The 23,855-nt window shown below is 40.4% G+C and overlaps 1 protein-coding gene across 8 annotated transcripts in view; it reads right to left on the reverse strand.

Annotated features, from left to right (window-relative positions):
* MAST4 (microtubule associated serine/threonine kinase family member 4) overlaps window positions 1-23,855 on the reverse strand; it is a 312,156-nt gene that overhangs the window by 130,173 nt on the left and 158,128 nt on the right. The window contains exon 1 of one of the 8 annotated variants that reach the window (XM_049796547.1): window positions 14,433-14,459. The exons of 6 other annotated variants lie outside the window; for them this stretch is intronic. The gene's annotated coding sequence lies outside the window, so the exon portion shown is untranslated. Of the gene's footprint in view, window positions 1-9,744; window positions 9,768-14,432; window positions 14,460-23,855 lie in introns of those variants that run through there. One more of the 8 variants, XM_049796548.1, reaches the window with a different exon arrangement.

Here is a 23,855-nt window from a genome sequence, read left to right on the forward strand (position 1 = left end):
AAACTGCTGACCAAGTCTGAGACTAAGTCTGGATCCAGCTGCACCTAGACTCCTCTCTGAGAAGGAGTTTAGAAAGCAAGGGGTTCCTTTCTGAACCTCATGACTCATAGGGAGGTTTTCCTTACTCTTTTTAATCTCTTAGATATAAACCATTGACCAGGTCTGAAACCACATTTGGATCTAGACATACCTAAGCTCCATTAGGAGTTCAGAAAGCAAGAGGGTCCATTCTGAACCTCATGACTCAATGGGAGTGTCTCTTACCTTTTTGCATCTCCAATCTCTGTGCAAATCATTTGAAATCAATTCTAACTTGATTTTCATTTGTATGTTTCTCCCACGTAGTAAGAAATAGAGTGAACCTTGCCATCAAACTCTGTTAAGTCGCACTTGTACAGATTCTTTAAGGATCCTAAATCACTCATCCGTGACAACCACATATTGACAAACACACTAGGGTTTGAAAGTGGGGTTACCAGGAGATGGAGACAAGGACACACTCAAGTTGGTGTCATTCCAACATCAGGTTCCTCAACACTTCCTGCTTCCCAGCACCACGCTCTAGCCCAGGACTAGCTTCCAAGACCACCTAAGAAAAATGGTGTCCCAGCAGTAGGCACAGTCACTTCCTCAGAGCTGTTCAGGACTACATTCACTACATTGGCTCTGGGACCACACTGCACATTTACAATAGGCCAGTTGCATCTCATCTCATAGCAAAGGATGGAGTCACCAGGAGAGCTGATCAGTTTGTGCTCGAATCATGCCACCAGCTGTCCTTCCCCTGCAACATGCAGGGAGACCGCTCTCTTGTTCAAAGCCAAGAGACTATTTTGCTGAATGGCTCTTCTGATCAGGAGCACTGGCCATCCCTGCTCTAACCACTAACATATCTCATAGATGAAGATGACAAACTAGCCAAAACTGACACCAGGAAAAGGGCTGCTAAGTCTCAAATATAGCAGTTTGGTGACATTCTTCAGTTTTCTACATCTGCAAGGCACTGCCTCTAGGAACCTACATGTTCACTTTTCTTCTGAAATCGTTAGCAGCAAGTGAAAGGAGCAACAAGATATCTGACAAACACAAGGACTGAGAAGATTTCTGCTTAGGGGGGGCTTGGTCTCATGCTTCTTCATTCCTATCTACCACTTTGTTTCCAAAACTTTCATTTTTAAAGGTTTTCTTTGAACTTGCAGCTGTGAAGTTATCACTTTAGTAGTATTCAAGAATAAGCTAATACCAAAACAAGATACTTTCTCTAAGGGATCACCAACTTTCATTGCAAAGCAATTCAGCCTGCATAGCAGTGAAAACAAGTTAAGTTGTGTATAGCAGAAATAATGAAGCTCTCAAAAAAGGCCACTGCAGGGACAGCACTGCCTCTCTGACACACACCTCCTCCTTCTGCATTCCTCACTTAAGGTGCTGGGAGTCTCAAAGCATTTCTTCTGCTTGAATTGTGTGTCATAGGGAAGGCTGATGCGTGCAGTGCTAATTTCTGTTCTGCATCTATTTTTACCAAGGTGCGATAAAATGATGCAGATGTAACATAATGCTGCAGCCTTGGCACAGAGCAAGGTTGAGAATTTCCAACCCAAGAACTTAGCCGCAGGATTGTTTCTTTCGCAACTCATACAAGGACCAGCTGAAATCAGTCACTGTGCTGCACAAAGACTTCAGAATTTCTTAATTTGGGATAATAGGAGTGGAATTACCTCAGGAAATACCTCTCCTGGAAGAAGTGAGCCGCTGACATCCCTACCAGACCAAACTTTCAAAGAAAAGGACAACTGGTAGGCTAACCTAGCAGTCTCTCCATATCTGCAAGAATTGACTGGCAACAGACTACTGAGAGTAGTCACACTTTGGACAATAAATGGATCTTGAATTCAAGATGTTTTAAATGCTTTCCTATTAAATCAGATGAAGCCAATTATGAGGCCATACTACAGAAGTCTGAATTTTACATGAAAGTTGAGACAACTGAGCCTCAGGACACTTACAGTCGTTACTAATAGATATGTCACTGTCTGATAAGCAAAGACTCTAGGTCAACAGGTAAACTCACTGCAGTGACTAATGATCGCTGTTAGCAGGTAATTTGCATGTACCTGAAATTCTGTGGTATGACAGCAAAGGAAGAGACCAGATTGTCCATTTTCAAGTATATTTCAAGACCTGTCTAAAGGTATTTTCACATATACAATGTGGATCAGTTACTCAAATTTCAGCCACCTCCTTGGCTTAGAGTTATTTCTTAACACCACACGTGGATACTCAACTCACCTAGTCACTATGTGGCCCCAAGCAGAGCTCCATGCCATCCTCCCTCTGTTCCTCCAATTTTTGATTTAGGTATGGTATATTTTTTGCAAATATTAGAAACTTTCACTGTTTGGGTTTTTTTAATTGAAAACATGAAAAAAAAAAATTTCCACAGCGCTCCTTTCTCCACATCTTGCTTTCATTTCACTCTTTCATCTTTCAAACAAGACAGAGGGAATGTGATTAAAAGCTCTTTATTATGGTATCACCCATAAGTAATCTGAGCAGTACATCAAATTAAGGTAAAAATTAATATTATGAGGCTGTATCTCAGTGGAAAATACTTCTAGAAGATTTTTATTCTCTCTTTAGAAAGTAGTAAAGCAGTTCAAGAAACATCCATTCAGGTCATTCCTATGACTATGCAGCCTTTAAAGATGGTAGAAAGATATCTTTTCAAATAATATTTTGAATTAAAAATGAAAACTCTTCACTCTCTCCAGACCCAGTGTTCCCATGCTACAGCACCACTCCACAATTACAGTAATTTGCAAACTCAAATTCATATTACGTCCTCAAAATGCTTAGAAAGCCTACCATACCAACTTCAAAATTTAACATTCAACAGTACATACAAAATACAACCCAAAAGGCCAAAAGATTTAATAAAACTAGCACACAACTGCTTTGGGAGGATTTTTATGAGAGTTCAGGGAGAGGAGATCTAACAAATCGGTATTTTAAATGATTCAGATGAGCTCTCTCCCACAAATGAAAAAGTAGCTTTCAGACTACCACAGCAAATAACTGCCACAAGAACTTTCTTTGATTACCTAAGATGCACCTTACACATAAAGGAAAACCAAACAACACAGCACTACAGCAAAGAACTATATTTCTGGTAAGCTTTCTAAAATTCTGTTATCTATCCCTCTAAGTTGTAATACAGTGTAGAGAGAAGGGGCTGCTGTTCTTGCTTTACTTGATCTAAAAATATATATAAATAAATCTTTCTTCTGAACAACATCAAGTAGCACAAGCCACAAATCAAATTGTTTTATTCCACATAACCTTTTCAAAGACATATACAAGAATGCAGTTTTCACCTGGGAGCTTTTAAAAAGATACTTAAAACTGCATCTTTATGATATCAGCAAATTAAGTTTTACTCTTATTCTAGTCCAGAAGCTGTACAAAACATCACTGTAACAACACAGGCTTAGCGTCTCTGATTCTGCATCAGTGTGCGGCAAGTAAAATTGCACTTTCTTTAGCGCCAGCCCCAAAAAACCCACATGGGATCAGAAATTCACATCCCCATATCCCTCTTTGGTGGCAAACCAACAGTAAACATCCTCCAGGGGACCCATGCTAACAGATAACAGATGTGCAGCTCCTGCATTTCTCAACTGGACCCTCATTTACACCTGTGCAACCCCATTAAGACACTAACAGGCTTATACAGAAGTAACTGTCTGTTGCTCAATAAATACTGACAATTCACAAGCAAAAATAGAAACAGTACCTTCTCCTCTGCTGTGACTCTAAAGGGCTCAGAAAACTTAAAAGCTTTGAAAGTATTTCAAAAGCTGAAGTTGGTATAACATGTTTCAGTACACAAGAGATCAGACCTGCTTTTACTTAGTCACTCCTCAAAACCCAGTTCTACACCACAAAAATTTTATACACGCAACAAAGTTGTTTCTCATTTTCCATTTTCTGAAGTTGCAACAGAAACTGCTCTCTCTTTGACCTGTCACAAGTCTTAATATGGGAGAGTATGGGAAATAGCTGAGGAAAATGTGTTTTGTATGGTTAAATAAATGCTCCCAGAAATAGTTAATAGAACAGCAAGGACATAACAACAACTTTGGAGTAGACAAACTACTTTTGGAGGAGAAAGCCAAAGATTAATTTATTTCACCTTGCGGAACTCGTGCTTTATGGAAGGTGTTCATGAATGCTAATCAGATTATTCTGAGAGATGAAACAGCATGTTTTCTCATTTTAAACAAAAGTGAATAATTTGGGAAAGAAATGGAGCCAAGTGATTCCTTACCTCATCCACGTCAGCCCTTCTCACGACCTTCCTGTTTCAGGGTAACAAATCAACAACTTAATCTTTCAGCACAACCTTAAGGTCAACGCACTTTGTACTGATCTCAGAAAGCAAAGGTGGGAATAAATTTTAAAGAATAATGTTTCCTTGAGCATCATTGGGTATGGCAGCTGTGGCACTGAGACACAGGGAAAGGAGGCAACCTCTGACATACGCTCTTCCTGTGTCTTTTATAAAAACTTACGAATCCATGAAGTAGCAGTTCTACAGTAGATTATGCAGAAGTAAAGAAACTACCCTGAGACCAGAAAGGACCAAATTTAATTGCTAACTCTTCTGTAAGAATTTTGCTCTACCTTTTCTACAGTATTCACTGTCTGGTCTATCTAGACTATACACTTACACCAGATTTAATCATTAACCAGTATGTACAACAGCTGTCACCTTGGCTGTTGCTCAGGTCTGAGCGGGCAGCTTTTGGAGCTCCAGTGCAGTGCTGTCAAAGGAGGTACCCTCAAGTCGGTGGAGTGCCAGCCCAAGCACACGCTGCCACTGCCTCCCACAACGCTGAAAACTGGCCCCTTGCTCTCTCCCCACTCTTCTCCTAAGGCAGGCCTGTTCTCTCTCACTTGCAGTGGAGATTCAACTCAGGGTGCAGCCACGCTAACACAAGAGCTAACACAGAAGAGGGCAGGAGCATGGTCGTGGTGACAGAGGCAAGGACAGGACTCATACGGGTTTCCATCATCAGTTAGGCTGTGTGAGTCCCCAGGGGCAGTTTTGCCATAAGCAACTGCCACCCTCCAGCTGCCCCCTGCCAGCCCCAGCTGCCTCAAGTGCCCCAGACCAGGTATCTCGCACCATGCTGCAGAACAAATGAAGACTGACCACACTGCTTTCCTCCCCACTGAAACACAGGAATACTGTGTAAAGTAAAAAACCCGATACTATTGCCTTCTGTAATGTAAAAGCCAAACAGCAAACTAAATTCCCACTGTCCATTACATTTTTCACATGGGTGCATATGCTTACATGCACACACAGCATCATGCAAAGCTAGAAAACATTTAAAAGCTCTTTAAACACACTCACTTTCAGAACAACAACAATAAAAAATTACTAGAAACTTTCCTGCTCATTTTTCTACAAGATCCATCCATTTCATTGAGGGTTTCATGAAACAGACCAATATAGTGGTTAGAAAGTAGCTATTTTAGGCTTTCTGTCTTTAGCTGATTCAGGCATACAGGAATGTCGGGGAGGGGGGGGGGGGGACGGGACACACACATAGATGCAGGCAGAGAAAGTGGAAGAACAGGAGGACACCGACTAGATTTTGATTTCTATATTCAAGAATTTGGCATATGAATTTAAACACCTTAAATATAGTTTCATGTAAAATTAAATATTTTTTTATTTTTATAAAATTATAAAAAAATCTGATATTAATTCTTCCTTGGGCTTGTAATCGTTAGTCATTCGTATTATATATTCAGGTTACATTTAATGAAAATGTGAGTGTCAACGCTTTTTGGCAATTTCCAGATATAAAAACCTAATACTGAATGCCAGCAAGTGGCTAAGAGCTCCAAGCTATCTGTGACACTGACATTTTTTTTTTTTCCTTTCAATTCAGTGCCATATCATGAAGTTTAATCCATGCCAGTTACACTTCTAATTGCTGCTTTTGGTAACACACATGTAATCAGGTGACAACATGACTCCATGTAAAATGAACTGATTAACACGGCACCCTCACAAGCTTTCCAAGAGAACAGACTACATTACCCAATCCTCATTTACCTTCCTGCCAACTCACAGTTTTAGATATGGTGAGCTGAACTGGATTTTCCTGAAGAAATAGGACTGCCTATAAAAAAAAAATTAAACCATAAAAAAATAAAAGTACAAGCTTGGGCTCTTTTACTTGCCACTTTCTTTTTCGAGGCTTCAGAACTAATCCTTTCAATCCCCTCAGCAGGCTTAGACGGTCTGTAACACTTGTGTCTGCACAGCACCTGACACTCATGCAATCCTCGCTCTCTGCAGTCAAGGCTTTTGGAAACTTCACCACAATTTTTTTCCTGAGAAACTAAGATCTTTATCAGTTGAAACATTCTGCCTGACAATAAGGATGATTAGAAGTTCAAATTAGCTCTCTGTATGAAGGACTTTTTTCTGATCCTGCCTACAAGTATTAAATTCCTTTATATATTTGTAAATGTCCAAAGGCAGGAAAGAATCACAAACTAAACCAAGATACCAGGCACAACCCAAGCAGAGAGAAAACATCAGCCAGCACAAGTCCTACATTTGTCATGAAGAAGAGCTGGAGTACTCAAAGGCAGCAAACATGAATTCTCCCCCAGGACCCTCATTCCTTGTAGGCAACAGCAGAAACTGCTGTCATTATTACGTGCCCTGAGTCTTACAGACATTTTTCTTCCCAGGCTGGTATCAGTGGCATCAGTAAAGGAAAAGGCTGAGCAAAAAATTTCTGCTGTTGACAATCACCATCTCTACTAATGAAGCTCAAATGCATGCTGTTCTACATTTTTTAATTTTCTATTTCCACTTTCTTTATCCATTTTATTAGAAGCTCCTACAACTTCTCACACTTAAGTCTTTCCTTCTAGTCTTCCAATACTTTCACCACTCCATTCCCCATTGCTATCATAAAGGACACCAAATCATCCAAAGCAAAGGAAAGCACATTCTAAAATTATGTTAGAAGCATGAGTATCTTAAATCTCTCAGTAGCTGTGCTCAGCTATTTACGTTTACCTTCACTTTCCCTCTTTCCTTGCAAATCTGTTGCTTATATTAATTAGTACTAAGATAGTATAATGAACTTTTTTCCCCCACAGAAGTCAAAAGTTTTCAGGTGACTCAAACAGCAGATACAAAGCTGATGACAAGTGTGCGCCAGCTGCCTGAAATTTGAAAAACCTCTCCATCCCTCATTCTCTCTGAGAAGTATCAGTAAAATATGGATAGCGTCACGTTGTACCAGGAGGCTCTGCTACCACAGGTACTGTTATTCACCGGATGGTACTGTTTATTTTGAAAAACTCTTCATCATCTAGCTGGCAGAAGGCTCCCTTTAGACTACTACTATATGTGACAAATCCAATAAGCAGAACTTTAACAAAAACAGCCACCCAAGGAGCAGCTGTGCAAGTCAAAGGCCAGGAGGGAGATGACCCAGCACGTTAGAGAGAGATGATACCACAGGAAAATCCTATCCATTCACTCTGGTAAGGCTACCATGCTGCTAGCATTTCTGAATATGAGCAAAGTAGTCGCACTGAAGTAATTCCTCTCCTCCCACATATGGGAGTACTCTGTCTGAGCTAACAGAACAGGAAATGCTAATTATTTGTATACCCTAAAAACCAACACACATGTTCTTCCCTGTTAACCTAGGTCAAGCTTGAACAGTAACAAATAACTAAAACATTTGCTGTTCAATACACCAGCAGTCCTCCACAGCTATAGCTACATACAGCACAAAGATTCAGAATGAATCAAACTTCTTATATTTCCATTCCAGGGAAAAATCAACCATTCTGGCACAGCTTTATATACATTTCAGGACAAAACAAGGCAAGAAAAATCCCTAGGAATTATGACATCTTTCAGCAAGATCTGTGGAGGAGGCTTTACATTAAGCAGTATCAGTAATTTCCACTCCATTTCTTCAAAAAGCATCTGAAAAGTCTTCTCCTAGCATCCTTCAACATTGGAAGGAAAGCTCAAACTCAGCACTGTTGGCAGCCTCTGCCCCCCAGCAAGAGGAAACAAAAGCCTTGAGGGTCCTGGTTCCAAAGACCATTAAAACACTGAGGTCTGTCTCCATAGTACAGTTTGCATGGCAGGACATCCACATGTCTGGAGATGTGGTTCAGCAGGTTATGCAAATTAAAAACTTTGTACACAGCTTTTTGATTCCACAAAATAGACGTTTTGAAAAGGAGCACTTCCTTCCCCATAAAGGGAAGTGATTTGTTCTAGCTGTATAAAATAAAGATCCAATTAGAAAATGCTAGGTTTTACCAAGTATTACCTACCAGCAAGATAACCTCCACAGAATATACTGATTTTGCCGATAATTCATTAAACAAACATCACAAAAGTGTTTTCACTGAGAAAAAGCATATGTTTAATTGAATCATTCTGAAAAATGCACAAATGAGAGATTCTCATCCCATCTCTTCCCTAACAAAACAGTATATACAAAAAATTTACAGTATTTCTTCAGAAACACATAGCTCCATTTTTCAGTGTCACATGAAGCCTTCTAGAAGGACTCTTAATTTTCAGTTTGTTTTTAAGTGTGCTGAAGCAGGTTAACGCATCCAAGCAACTCTCTCCTCTGCCATGCTACATTCAAGAGATGGCATCTAACAGGCACAAATGCACCTTATTACGTCATTCAACAAGGTGGTAGTCCTCCAAGAGTCCTTGCTCCTCACAGTATCAAGTGAGACTTTTGATAAAAATTAGAAGTTTTTTTTAATCCACGAGGCATCGATAACTCATTAGTAACTCATATTAGAAACTACTTTCTCTATGGAGCAGAACCTCAGTAACTCAAACCTATGAGATCCCTGGCTTGCAATTTAATTTTCTGCATTAAAAAGAAAATAAAGAAGGCAAAAAATGCTTTCTGTATCAGAAACACCTTTCAATTATTTATTATGATAATTTTACCATAATAGCAAGTGTTACAGAGTACTTTTTAATCAATTAATTATTTTCTGATCTCATAAAAATACCTTTCTGACAAGTACCAAAATAATGATTTGGTGAGTAGGAGAAAGAAGAGAGTGAGAATGATGTTGTATGTAGCTGCTTAGTGTGCATCTAAAACATTACTGTATTAGAAGTAAGGCTTAAAATTCTCCAGTCCTGAAGAAGAAACAGTCCTACCAGGACTATACTGCACAGGACTTTATGTTCTTCTAAATGGATATGCCTCTTGGATACTCAACTCTCCTCATATGTGACATCACTAAGCATACTACTACCTCTCAACTAAGCAAAAAATAACCCTGTATTTCAGGAATCACCCTCATTTCTGAACGCACCTTAAACTTCTGACATAATAGAATACAGTTTGAAGTATGATCAAAGGAAGCAAGCTATAAAATTTCAATAGCAGATACATTCCTAAGCAAACAGTCAAAGCAACACAGAATTATGCATCAGTATCTTGAATCTCTGTACTAGGTCTCAAAATAGGGATTACCCTATATTTTTTCCATAAAATGCTTAACTTTAGAACAACAGCTGGTCACATATTTTGGATTGCAGAAACTTATTTAATTTTCTTCATATTTCCCTTTGCAATATGTTTTCATTGTCAGGTTTTGGATGCAGAAGAAAATAGCAACAATGGAAGTTTACTCGCTTACCTCCAAAAATGAAAAGCGAACAGAGGACTGCATGGACTGCAGGGGCTTGTTGGGGTTGGGCTCAGGCTCCTTGGGGTGAGACTGCAAGTTAAAATAATGTCATCTCCAGTGAACAGAAGGTTTAGCAAGAGTCGCATGTTTTAGCGTAGGAGTTATGTAAGGAGTTTTGGTTAGACCCAAAGCATTACCATCCTCCTGAATGAAGTGATTGACAATAGCCACACAGTTTTTGACTTAGGAAGAAACTGATTTAAATAAAAACAAATATGAAATCTGGTGCTGGTGTATGTACTTGACTATGTTAAGACTCCCTCCAGGAAAATACTTGTGTACAAAGTCCACAGACAGAGGAAAAAAAATGGTTGCTTGTTTAAGACTTCAAAGAATTCTGCCTGAAACAGGATATGTAACTGGGACATTTTTTTCTTTTTAAAAGTCTCAGGGTTTTTTAAACTTTTTGATATGCAAATCAGATTTATTAAAAACAAAAGGAAAATTAAAATTGAGGATGAGCTTTCATCAGCAATAAGAAACTCGTAAGCAAGGTTTCCGTTTGAGAGCCTAAAATTTGTGCACTAAAAATTAAACGTGCCCTAGCTAGGTAGCATCATTTTCCACCGATTTCACTAGGAAATGTTCCCTCATGAATATCAAGCCCTTTATGTAGGTAATCAAATACGGATATAAACAACTCATCCAAAAAAAATGTACTTGAGCATTGGGCTTCAAAGGTGCCTTCAAGAAGTTGCCTCAAGTGTACCTCCATTCAAAAGGTCTCTCAATAGAACAGTAGGCCACTGACAGATTTCACAGATTCTCTTTTAAAATATACTCATGCACTCACATGCACTTGTCCCCACAAAACTTGCAAGAAAGCTTTTTTTAAACACATGTTTAATAGCATGCCTCTTGTTGCAATTAGCTGAAGCTACCTGTCCAAAAAACCACACAGCTCTGCCTTCTTGTGCAGACTGAGTGAAGGTAGAAGCTTACAGGAAACTTTTTCCAGATCACCTTCATAAAGATTTGTTCTGCCACATACCAGACCCTTGCAGCCAGCCAACACTAGCACTCCTGTCCTTGTCCCCAGTGGAGACGCAGATGGCCAATATGCTAAGCACAGCTAGTTCCAACTCTAAACCCTTGTTTTCAATTGCATGACACTTGGCCAGATTTTAAAACATTCCCATCAAAACCTGTCAAGGTGGATATCTGATTCAGTTTTTTCTGAACATTTGAGCAGGAATAGTACTACTGCTTCTAAAGCAGATTAGAGATGACATTTTTTTGACATTGTACATTCTTGCAACCTTTCCTTCTTGAGATACTTTGGAGACGACACAAAGTTTGGCAGGGGCATGCACAGTGAGTCAAGGGTGGGCCTACTGTTATGATCTGACAAGGCTACTGCATTAGGGTGATTTCCTCTGGCTGCTAGCTGTGCCTGCATAATCCCTGAACTAGGTGCACAGAAGAGCATGCTGCCAACACAGCCCAGGAGCTAGATATGAGCTAGCTTGATTTCAGTTGCAGACTAGCTCTGCTAGCACAACCGCATGTCTCAGCTAGTAAGCTCCATTAAGAGCCAACGGCTCAATATATCACTCTGAAAACAGCTAAACTGAACCCAGGATCACATCAGTCAGCCTGTGCAGGCCTGCAGAGAAAGGTGTGGATTAACAGACTCAGATTTCTGCTGTTTCACTGAGGCACTCTCTGTTGCACTGCACTGACGTGCTGCAACATGCACTAGAAAGATCCTTGTTCGTGTATGATCAGTACAGGCTTGTAAAAAGTTTTTTGTGCTTTTAGCTGCACTGTCTTTTATTCTCTGCTGCAGGTCTGCTGCAGCAGAGCTGGCAGTTTGTCCCCATTTGTTTGCTTGTGCATCTCTCTTCTGTTTGTCTGTGCAGCCCTCACTGACTATAGGCTGGAAAACTCTCCTGTGCTGCAGCATCAGTGCTCACACTGCTGCTACTGGGGGTGCACAGCAAGGGTAAGGACAAAGGCAGGTGATACAGACAGCAACTAACTTCCAGCAAGATCAGAATGAGGGAGGGGAGCTGACACTGATCAAATGAGAATCCAGGTGGAAGGAGAAGGAGAACTGGCACCAGCTGGCCAAAAGGCATGGGGCTTTAACAGAGAGAGCATGGGGACTGCTGAGGAGTTAACGACTTGGGGCAAGGAACCTACTAAAGGCAGAGTAGTGAAAAGGAGAGCAAAAACACAGGTCTGGCACTGAATGGGAAGAACATACTAACTTCACACCCCAGAATGAGATTCCTAAGACACTTTCCTGTGAACAAATCCTAGTGACATCCCGTGGCAAAGCACATCTCGCTCCCTCTACTGGATGGCACATAGACAGCAGGTGGAAGTCCTACACCTGCTAGTAGTTATGCATATTCTTCCTCATTTTCATTACTGTAACATATCGGATTCTCAGTCATGGAGCAGACTCTCAGGGCATTCAATATCAGATGTGTTTCTACTATGGATCTATAAATTCCCACCTAGTCATGACACTGGAGTGTCAATCCAGTTCTTCTACAGAACTTGGCTTTTCATTTTTGCTTTTTTAAGACCTACAAATTACATGCAAAAACCTGTTAAAACAAATTGTCACAGTGCATATGCACGAGGCTGCCAGGCAGGCTCAATTCTTACATTTACTAAATTTGGAATGCTTCATTTTGGATCCTTAATATTCTTTGAAAGAGCTTTCTGCAAGTAATGAATATAAAGTAGACAGACTGTACTAATTTCTCAGAGAGACAACATAATTCTAGTCCCAACATTTAAACTTCATTGAAGGAAACTTCATGAGAATCAGTGTGCAAAGACATGTTTAAAGGAATGAGTTGGATTCTGCCCCCCACAGATATGTGCTTTTACAGATGATTGAAAATAAGAGTCTGGGAGACATGACTTAAGTCTGCGTTGACTCCACTCTGACAAATCATGAGAGAATGACTCTATGGGAATCATTAAGTGCCAGCAACCAAAATATGATACTTTCTTTTCTCTACAAGTAAATTAAGTTTAGAAAGTAGCAAGTGTGATGGCAAAAGAAAGTCTGATATATGAAAAAAATAAATAAATCCAGACAACATTTTAGCAAAAACAACAATCAATGCAGAATTTAAAATATAATTATTAATTTTATCAGTATTAAATATTGTCAAAATATGGCAAAACAACTGTAATTATGTTAGGTTACCATGAAAAAGGAGGAAGCAGTAAATGATTACCTCATATTACAAAAACACATACATATGTTGAAAAAACAGTAACATGAATCATTTTTTGTCCTTTCCAGTTAGTGATGTTATTTTCATACTATGATTACATAATTCATTAAAGATTTATTTTAAAATATTTAAATTGCCACATCTCAAAAAGAATATAATTATCAATTATTCATGCAAACCATTTTAATGAGGTCCCTGATAAGACTCCTCCTCCAAAACTCCTGAGAAATTAGCAATGCTATTTTTTTCAGAAAAATACCTAGAGCTTAGTCTGCTCACAGCTAACTCACACTGCTCTCAGCAGAAGGTGCCAGATTGAAATGCAGAATTTCTCTCTGACATTTCACAAACGTAGTTCTGGGGAACCCAATATAACATCTACACTTGTTCCTTGGAATAAAGTGCTCTGTCACCTTCATGTGATTATTAGAATAAATTATTTGCTATGCTGCACAGTTACCTATAGCCCTCTCTTTAAAACATGGCAGATGTCAGAGATAATACCTTTCATAGCTAAATAACTTTACCGCAGGCATCTGCAGCATTCAGGGTTTTTTTCTCTTGCAAGAATGGGGAAGTCCCAGGGAATACTAAAGGCTCTGACGTAACCACATCTATTTACCTAGATAAAATTAGCAAGTTCTCATGGTGACTATAATATGCATACATACATGCCTGACATGTCAATGTAGACTGTAGGTATGTACGTATAGAAATAAATATTTGTCTTTGACTAACAAATCTTGGCTAAACATATGCTGGCATTTATGAATAAAAGACTATACTTACTATCACTGTACATTAAAATTACATATTTTCATGTAGTAACTCTCTAAATAGCTGACATCACACAAATGAGTTAATCAGCTTCAAGCTAGTACCAAGTAAACATACTGCTAAATTAGGTAAACATACTTACTGCAGAGACTATCAGGAATCCTCCAGAATGTCGATACAGTTCATTAGTGTAGTTACGTATGTAAAATACAGCTCATTCTTGATAGATTTTCAGAAACAGCATTTCTATAATGCTTTAATCTCTTGCAGTGCTCTCTATTATTCAGCAGAGATAGAGGCCTTTCTAAAAGGCAGCGCTGGAATAAACAACAGTAACAGAGAGCTGGAGAGAAAGACAGACACCATGGCCTACTGACAGATTCTTCCCCCTACAAGCTGACAGGATGCTCCATGCACTGAGATTCAGTAACTTTAAATATGCAGAAATGCTTTCTTTCCAAATGTACTGCAATATCCCAGCTCCAGGCTCGCACATTTGCTGAAACCAACTGCAATGCATTTAAAAAACGTGTTCCTTCAACCTGGAGCTGCAGTGCTCCCAGACTGTCAAGCACAAACATGTTAAACAGCTCCTGGTTGCACGAAAGCCGGCATCATGCAGAAACCATTAAAATATTAAAGACAGACAATACTTACTCCAAGGTCAGCCCTGGAATTTGTAGCCTTTCCCGCTGGGCTTTCATTGCTGTTATGTGTTACCACACTCTATTGTAATCATGACACACATTCACTGGCAGCATTCTGGCGATGACAGAGAGCCAAAATGAACCACTATAAAGGAATGGACTAGCGATCTCTTGGGGGCGGGGGGAGGACCGCAAGTTTGGGTCCTTCCACCTCGAGCCGTCACGAAGAGCTGCCGGTTGCCTCTCTCAGGTTAGTGGCAGCGCACGCCGTGCTGATTTTGTGAAGCAAACGGCACCTTCAGTTGTGCACGTCAAGTAATTCATCCCCGGTATTCTGCAGCACCAGCCGCCGCGCCGACACACACACACACGCACACGTTGCACCTCAGAGGAAAGAGAGGTCCCCCTCACTATGCCAGCCCACAGTGCAAAAAAAAGCCTCTATGCTTAAGACAGTTTCTCTTGGCAAATGTCAAACATTCACCACCCCCTCTGATCCTGCCGAATAGGATTTAGCCATCTTGTTTAAGTCACATTATCCCTTTCCTTGGTAAACAGACAGGCAGTTTCTGCAGTAATAGAACAGCACATCGCTGAATGAAAAAAAGGCTCGTCTCCTTTAACAGGGAAAATTAATTGCCAAGGCATTTAAGAACAAATACATTCTTGTAACACTGAGGTTAATACAAAAGCAAAAGTTATCATCTGTTCTGCCATGATTGAACTTGAGTTTTAAAGGGAAATTATCTAGAATTTTTACTAAGGGTGAGAGCCAGACCTAGAAATTGCAGAAAAGTTATAAATTTCAGGTTTAAAGGCAACTTCACTTAAAAGTAAACCAGTATACAACAGTTTATAAAGACAGTTTTAGATCAGTGCCACTGTGTAGGGTGCTGGTTTTCATTTAATTATATTCCTTTTTTATGTACTCTCTCTTAGGCTGAGATTATCCTTTTAATAAATAAATATTGTGAATTGTTCCATGAGGACTAGCATTTTTTTTAATGCTCTATAAAATACCATGAAAAGCAAAGGCACTGTGCAAGTACTTATTTTTAGTAATTTAAGAGCTAGAGTATTTTATCTCACCTGCATAGCTTTCCTGTGTAATTCGTAATTGGTACCTCTTGCACAACATGATAATGTCAACCACATGATTTTATATTTTGCCAGAGCTCTGGCCCTGCTCTAGGCATGGACAACCTCTACAGACTAGTCAGAGCACAGGACCAAATGAAGCTGCTGCTCATTTTTGGAAGAAATTAGTGAGTTTACAGGTACAGAGTCATGAGATTCAGAGAGAGAGGGAAATCTCCTGGTTATGGAAACAGCTGAACTGGATTTGGTGAGCTAGACTGCTCTTTCAACCACACAGTAGAAAATAATGATTAAATTATCTCTTTTCTTTCTCCTACATGAATCTATTGGGAAGTACTTTAAATTTAACTGATGTATTACCTAGAGCCTTCATTTAAAGATATTGAAAACAAAACTGAAGCATACACAGAACTACGCATTTGAATTTCTAAAACATAACAGACATCTAGATTCTGATTACTAAGCTAAGGCCCCAGCAAGCATTACTACCCCAAGCATCCTGCAAGTGATCCTTGTAAGGAAGTTCTAAATTCTCTTACCTCCCAAAGAAAAAGAAAGGATGAGATCTAAGGGGTTAAATTCCAGATCACAAATCGCGATGGGTGAACTCACAGATTTGCAAGGGCACACCTATCAGCTAGATGCCCAACTCTGATTGGCACTTTCAAAACATGTTCTTCAAATTTTACTCAGAATGCGGCAAAACATCAATTTTTTGAAGATTTTCTTGAACTTGCAAAAAAAACAGTACAAGAATCAACTAATATGAAACAGCTCCAACACTGAAACTATCAGGTGAAGCTGTCCATGCCTACAGGTTTTTTCATTATTTGAGTTTGGAGACAACCATTTAGGAATAGAAAATTAACAACAAAGAAGCAGAGGGTGAGGTACGACTACAGTCACAGGTCCCTGGCTCTCTCCTAGCTGCCAAGAACAGGCAGCTCCCTATTCCCATTGCTCAGCACCTCTCAAACCAAGCTCTGTTCACTTAAAATTTCTCTGATAAAATCTCTTTTGTACATAAGACTTCTTCAGTCGCTGAAATGTCCTGTTTCTGATGGAGATAGAAAATTTTGACAGGTAAACTGTGACTGTGTGCATACCGCACACAAACACATTTATGTAAATGTTATAAAATGTTCAAAGGGCTTAACTTTGTGCATATTAGTGTTTAGTCAGGTACTTCGTCCTGTTATCTATGTTCATATATGCATACATATGTAACAGCAAAGTACTTGGGTTTTGTTGTATAAAGCTGTTAAATTTCCACTGAAGACACAGAGAATAGGAGACAGCTTAAAATCCCTAGGAGGACAGCCAGCTCCGCTGAATCAGGACAGTACCACAATTATTTCCATACACAAACCAATAGAAAGATTAGCTCAGAAGGAGAAGGTGTGCTTCCTTTGAAAGTGCAATACAAATTTTACATGTTATTCCCATAACGCTAATTTTAATACTGGGGTGAATGGAAGAGACAAGTCCACAATCAAGGTGGATTTTCTTCCACTGTTCTTGAAGCAGTGCAACAACGAGAAACATGCAGAAGAATAGTCCATTGCTACAGACTGCTTTAGAGTGAAACATAAAAATTAGGCAGTAGGCAGATTTTACCTGCAGAAGGACAAGACTGCCAGCTTGTCTTGCTTAAAGGAGACTGAGTTGGACTGGCAATTGGGCACAACAGCTTAAACATGAGCAATATATAAGGGTTATTTTGAGACCATGAAAAATCAACCTCTTCCCTGAGCTAATTCATGCAGGCACTTCATGTCACATTAATGGTAAATTATTCTAAGCTGAGATTGAGCTTTGACTTTGAAAATCCTTCTTCTATGCATTGTGCCTGATCCAGACGGAAGTTTGGAAAGTCATGATTTACTGAAAAAAGAGAGATGAATACATAGCAGAAGATCAAATTCTGCCTACCGTTACAGCCTTACAGTTTTTGCGGGAAGAAATGGGACTGCTTCACATATCTGGGGGCAAAATATAGATCCAATTTAATTAGATAGAGCCTTGCAAGGGAAAGCTGACTTCAGTTTGATCAAAACAATTGTTTGCTCTTCATTTCGGACTGCTTAGATTTCGTTCCATAAACGTATAGTTGAGGAAGCAAGTGGAAGTTAAAAAGGAGGCTCATCATACCACAAAAGATAAATCTCATTCATTCACTTGAAGTAACTGTAGTTTATTCCTAGGATAAATAACATTCATTATACTTGCAAAGGCTACAGTAAGGTCACTGTGTAGTGATCTAAGTGTTTTCTTCATCTTTGGCACCATCCCTAAAAATAGGTGTCATGAGTGCTACTTCACTGATGAAACCAATTCCATTAGTTTAACACAGCATTATTACCACAAAAGATTAAATTACCACAAATCCTGCAATACACATGGTAAGTAAAAAGTTTAATTTATCACTGGTTTGGGTTTGTGTGGCAGTGTTTTGGTAGTGGGGGAGGAGCTGCAGGGGTGGCTCCTGTGAGAAGCTGCTAGAAGCTTCCCGGGCTCCAAGTCGGACCTGCCTCTGGCCAAGGCCGAGCCCATCAGCGACAGTGGTAGCACCTCTGGGACAACAGATTTAAGAGGAGAAATCTGCACCAGAGGGGGGCAGTGGGATGTGAGAGAAAACCCTCTGCAGACAGTGAGGTCAGTGAGGAAGGAGGGGAGGAGGAGGAGAAGAGGGGATGCCCCTGCACCCCATGGTGAGACAGCAGGCTGTCCCCCCCAGCCCATGGAGGGGCGAGGGGGAGCAGATGCCCACCTGCAGCCCAGGGAGGACCCCACACTGGAGCAGGAGGTGCCCCCCAAGATGGCTGTGACTCCATGGGAAAGCCCGCACTGCAGCAGTCTGTGCCTAAAGGACTGCAGCCTATGCAAAGGACCCACCCTAGAGAAGTTCGTGAAGAACTGCAGCCTGTGAGACGGACCCATGCCAGAGAAGTTCGTGGAGGACTGTCTCCCGTGGGAGGGACCCCATGCTGGAGCAGGGGAAGAGTGAGGAGTCCTCCCCCTGAGGAGGAAGGAGCGGCAGAGACACGGTGTGGGGAGCTGACCCCAACCCCCCCCATCCCCTGTTACCCTGCGCCGCCAGGGGGAGGAGGTGGAGAGAACCAGGAGTGGAGTTGAGCCAGGATGGAGGGAGGGGTGGGGGGAAGGTGTTCTAAGGTTTGGTTTTACTTCTCATTATCCTGTTTTGATTTGATTGGTAGTAAATTAAATTGATTTTGTTTTTTCCCCAAGTTGAGTGTCTTTTTTGCCCGTGACCATAATTCATGAATGATCCCCCCTTGTCCTTGTCTTGACCCTGGAGCACTTACTTGTATTTTCTCCTACCCAAGCCACGGGGGGGGGGACACGGGACGGGACACCGGGAGGAGCGAGGGAGTGGCCTTGTGGTGCTTTGTTGCTGGCTGGGCTTAAACCACAACAATATGTACTATAGCCCATAGCACTATAAACTCACAGTGAAGGGGGATGAGTGTTTGGTAGCCCATGACAGAAAGACATACTAGATGACCCCTTCCAGCCTTAAGTTCTGTAAGTCTCAACATCATGGCTCTATTGGCATTTACAGGCATAGCCATAAATCTGACACCGGTAAGCAATTTACAATAATGCGTTTTATTAATGTGTCAGTGGAGTACATGCTAAAAGCCCAGGTGATTTTCCAAAAGACGTTGCCAGAGCATATTTAGAGCTGTAAGCCTTACTATTCTGCAAGGGATTTGTTTTTAAATTATAGTTTTAAAAAGCACTCTATTAAATTCAAATGTATTTTTAGTAACTTTTTATAAATGACTTGCGTATTCTGCTGATAGCTCTATGGTATTGTTCACATTACTAAACAAAGGAATAGATCAAAAGAACATGTCTATTAGCAATGTTAATTATCCATTAAAAAATAACAGAACTGCTGTGTAGAGCTCTGCTAGGTTAACCTAGCAACTGGTTGTCACATTAAACATCTTAACTAAAAACACTGATCCTAAAACACTGCAGACAAATGGAATCAATAAAGTGCACCAGCCAAGATCTGGCAAAATCTCTCCACAACCTCACTCACTCCTACTCCTCTGTAGTGAGTTTCAACAGATCTGAAATGTTCCCTGCAGCCAGAATAGCCTCGTATGCAGAAGCAGATGATTTTAAGCTGAAGTGGGACTGATGCTGGCTGCTCCTTCAACACTGAGAGTTCAGAACACAGATCAAAATAATGAAGGTATCTGGCCGAAAAGTGAAAAAGAGCAGCTCTTTACTCTTTGTCTAAATATCATTTGGGTTGCTATTATAGATGACAGCAAAAAACCAGCAAGAGGTGCAATGCGTTTAGGTAGCCTTCCTCATATTCCACCACAGTCTCCCATCTCCCTTTATTAGGTAGCATCATTTCTGCATCTGCCTGTGAAAGCTCCAAAATAAGATTTATACAAAATCGAAAGCTCAGCCAATACAATGGCACACCTTTTGTCAAAATCTTTTCTTCTGGAAAAATCCCAGAGTAGCTACTTCTGATTTAGGGAACCTCCTAGCATATTTCACGTACTATAAGAATAAAAAAAAATTCCTAATCTGAAATTAGAAAGCAATAAAAATAGCTCAACTAATAAAGTCTCTTGTCAACAGACATCAAGCTAGTATCAAAACTGTAAAAAGCTTGAGAAATCAGGCTTTAATAATAATAATGGTCTCAATCTGCACTGCCTTTCAATACAAAAGGAACAGCATTAAAAGAACTACAGGCAAAAATAGATCTACTTCTTGGAGAGTTCTACATTACATAGGGTTTAAACAGTTGTGGTTTTTTTTAAATTCAAGAGCGTTGTTATACAGTGATAACCCAAACCCAGCTCTTGATGAGCATTTGTTTATCTGGTCCTTATTTAGGCCATATTTTAGTGCTAATTGACGATGTTTAACTTTCCTGTATTTATTTTTCCATCAAAAGAAATACATTGAAAACGTAAAAAATCTTCTATTGAATAATTTTGTAAGATCATGATGGTATCTGAGCATCTTCTTCAAAATGTTAAAGCACAAATAAATAATTTCATGATTCTACAATCTAGCCTGCAGCCCTTCTCTAAAACCCTACACCTGTCTATCAACAACTAATATGTACCTCGAGAGTTACTAAGCTCTGTTTTGGCTGATCAACTGATTGATAACTGATTCCTTATTAAGGCCCCTTCATGCACACGAATACATCTATGCCTGCAGAAGCTTCTCCCCAACAGCTCTGTAATGCTACCACATATATGCCTGATTATTTATTTTTTTTTTAAAATACACCTCCTGATCCTCTCTAGATAGTCATTAGACAAACAGGGGCAGGCAAGTGCTCTGAAGAGAGACGAGCAGCAGAAATACAGCAGTCAGTTTTTCACCAAAAAAACTCAAGAAGTTTGAAGTTCATTGTCTTTCTTAAATTTGTCTTATGCTTACATAAAGCTCTATACACATTTCCACAGGGAATTCTGTCATTACACACAAGCACAAATGAGTAATTCTGTCTGTTATGAGACAGTATTTTCCTCCATGAAAGCAGATACTTAAAATATGGCACCAAGTTTCAGCAGAAAGTTTTGGCAATTAATCCCATTAAAGTAATGATACATTATAAAGAGAGCTAGAAGGAAGTCAAGAGATCATCTTCTCCCTTCTCAAGAGAAGCCCATTATACTTATATTACCCCATCACTTCAGCCAGCTGTTTGTTTCCTCTGTTCTTAAAAGTTGATAGTGATTCCACAACACTCCCAGGTACTCCACTCCTCTGCTTCAGTATTCAGAGACAGTAAATTTTTCAATGGTGTCTAAGCTGAATCCCCCATAACAATTTAAACACTTTATGTCTTGCTTTACACCCCAGTAACATAGAAAACACTTTTATTTCCTGCTCATGGTAGCACACACTTGAAGACTCAGAATCACCCCTCAGCCTTCCCTTCTCTAGAGCAAATAACCCCAGCTTGGTAAATATTTTTCCACAGATCATGTCAAGTTTTCAAAGCAGCTGACAGTTGTTATTTGTTCTCCAGCTGATCCACCTCAACACACAGCAGTCAAACCTAAATGCAGCACTCCAGCATAAGGCCTTGCAAGTTCTGTGTGGGGTAGAATAATGCTGCATGCCTTGCAGCTCAAAACATCAGCTTCCCAGCATGTGTACCCTCTCCCCGCATTCCCCCCTCCCCCCCGCAAAAGCATCACACTGTGAAACCATTATACCTCTCAGATCCTCCTCTGCAAACTGATGCCTGTCCGTCTTGCATCTGAAAAGCTGAGTATTTCCTGCTGAAGTAAGAACTCTCAAGCTTGTCCTATTTTACTTGGTATATTTTTGCCAGGTTGTCAGAATGATTTTGAAACCCCATACTGTTCTTCAATATACTCACATTCTTCCCAGCTTGTTTCTGCTGCAAACTTAATAAATACCATCTATTCCATCATCTAGGTCACTAATGAAAAATAATTACTAAAGCAGTCATCCAGGTTTCTTACACCTGCAGCCCAGTGTAATTTCCTGCTTAGTGTTTCTACCCTACATTCAATACAGCAAAAGGTTCTCAAGAGTGACAATATCCCTACCTCATGCCCCTCCCTCCCCCCCCCCCCCCCCCGCCCTGACAGATTTGCTGGTATGGTTTGTTGGTAGAACTTGGCTAAAAAAAAACAAACCAAAATATAGTTCAGATTTTCAGTAATCTGAAAGCTTTCTGGATTTAGATATATGTAGATGTATTCTTGGTACTTCTGACAGACTCATTTAAACCATAAAAAGAGCCATATTTTTAAATGTAAATGAAAACATTTTAAGTGTTTCCTAGCAGAATCTAGGAGAGAAGCATCCACAAAGTATGAAAACAATCTATAAAAACTCATCTTCAGCAGCATCTCAATGATACTAAGAAGAATCACAGAATAGTTAAGGATGGGTCTCAAGGCCATACACACGCATGGATATAGAACGTGCCTGGTTTAATCCCATTTCCATCATGTGCTGCGTTTAAGTGGAATGCACCTCTAGTCACCAGACTGCAAAATAGTACCATGTAGTACAGGGGAAAAAAGCGTTCCCAACATCTATGTTACCTGCAAAGCCTTTACAAAGGCACAGGAGAGCTTTTCTATTCAAGCTAGAACTTGTTTGTTTCCAGCAGCATGCTTAGCCCCGTGTTAGGTTCACCTGGGATAGCATGTTTGTCTTAAATGTTATGCTTGCCTTCACTGCCTAGGGGCATGACCACACAAAACATTCATAAGTGAAGTCACTGGGATATGAGGAAATGTGATTATATGCAATTACACTGCCTTTTGCACGATGGCAACCAACACACAATGAATATGAAGTAAAAGACTGCCAAAACCTGTGTCAGCCTTTTAGACTGTCACTCACTCTCCCTGTGGCAGTTATCTGCCATTCATTTCAGGCAAGCATGGCAATATTATGGATCCACTTATCCCCAGTACTCTTTCTGACCTTTTCAGAGGCCTGTGAGAGCTGTCACAACACACCTTAGTAAACTTCACAGGTCTAAGCTTGACTGGCTTGCTAGGGAAAAACATGACAGAGAATTGGAAACACTACAACATTTGGGAGAAAGGACAAGAGGAAAGAGATGGCAGAGAAGAAGAACACGTGGATTACAGGGAAGTATGCTAATGCCAGGTTAGCTGCTGCCATGACTCAGGGAGCAAAGACTTGTGAAAGACTGAAGAGGCGGAACTGGCTAATGTTTAGCCCTTGCAAAACAGAAAGGTATCCTGCCAAAGCAGCATTTTCCTTCTTCAAACCTACAAAAGAAGAGCTCTGTCCTGGTGCCATCCATCCGCTCCTTTTCTTTTCAGCCCACCACAGAAGCCACCCACCTTCCTGCTGCTCACGCTGTTGGCGGAAGTAAACTATTCAGTTTCTGCAACCTCCAGTCTCACAGTGAGCCATCAACCCCTCCCCAAGCACTGCTTATGGTCCCTGCCCCTCATTTTAGTCCCAGGAGCCATCACCCATCCTTCCATAAACAAAGCACTTGGCAACCAGGTTCTTGGCATGCCTATCCCCATAGGAAAACTACATTCACAGAGCCAGTCCTGCAAGCCTAAACCTGGCTCAGGATCCCTGCCCCAGCTCTCCACTGCTCTATCCCAGAGAACACACATGTAAGGAAGGCGCTCCACTTCAGGCAAAGGCTGAAAATACGAATGCATGGAAAACCTCCAGCAACACAGCAGTGTGCCAAGAACTGCATTCAGTCAACAAAACTTTATAAGAGGGTAAACATGACCCGTAACTCCCATTGGAAGCAGGAGGCAGATACTAGGATGGAGGG

The sequence above is a fragment of the Accipiter gentilis genome, chromosome Z (genome assembly GCF_929443795.1).
Source record: "Accipiter gentilis chromosome Z, bAccGen1.1, whole genome shotgun sequence".
In the NCBI taxonomy this organism is placed as follows: domain Eukaryota; kingdom Metazoa; phylum Chordata; class Aves; order Accipitriformes; family Accipitridae; genus Astur; species Astur gentilis.